Here is a 770-nt window from a genome sequence, read left to right as displayed (position 1 = left end):
ACTTTGGCTACTCGTCTTCCTAAAACTGTTCAATTTATTGGCTATTGGTAATTGTTTCTTACGATCCTTTCGATGATCTCATAGACCTCATTATAAGATTTCGAAAAAATCACACCATTCACAGAAGCATCTTCTTTTGCGTACATTGAGACCGTTATAAAACGTATCCAACTAAATATAATGAGGGATCTCATGACTTACGAAGAGAGTCCTTGAATCTTTCCCATGCCTCATATAGAGACTCATCACCCAATTGTTGGAAATTAGTTATCTCATTACGCAATTTTGTGTTCTTACTTGGTGGAAAATACTTTTCCAAAATCCTTTTTGGTAATTCTTGCCATGTAGATATTGAACTTTGTGGCAATGAATTCAGTCATGCTCGTGCTCGATCTCGCAACGAGTATAGAAACAATTTTAACCTCAGTGCGTCTTCAGTCACACCAGCTAACTTAAATGAATCACTCACCTCCATGAATAATCGAAGGTGAAGATGTGGATCTTCAGTGGGCATACCACTGAATTATCCCACTATTTGGTGCATTTGAAACATCACTCGTTTAAATTCAAATTGGGTGCCTTGATATCCGGCCTTCTAATTCCAGGATTTAACTCATTAAGAGTGGCCCAACCTATTGTCTAATGGCACAATCCCTATCATCAATAATTAGGATTGGGTTGTGCATTTGATTGACTCCATTACCTTGTCCATCATTTTGATTTACAAGGTCAATTTTGGTTTGTCTTTGCGCAAATCTCTCACGTCTTCT

At 37.7% G+C, this 770-nt stretch overlaps 1 pseudogene; it reads left to right on the top strand.

Annotated features, from left to right (window-relative positions):
* Positions 1-207: 207 nt before the first annotated feature.
* On the top strand, positions 208-279 carry LOC121206641 (uncharacterized; annotated as a pseudogene).
* Positions 280-770: the final 491 nt, after the last annotated feature.

This window comes from Gossypium hirsutum, chromosome A01, assembly GCF_007990345.1.
Source record: "Gossypium hirsutum isolate 1008001.06 chromosome A01, Gossypium_hirsutum_v2.1, whole genome shotgun sequence".
Classification (NCBI taxonomy): domain Eukaryota; kingdom Viridiplantae; phylum Streptophyta; class Magnoliopsida; order Malvales; family Malvaceae; genus Gossypium; species Gossypium hirsutum.
This window is presented reverse-complemented; position numbering and strand designations above follow the sequence as displayed.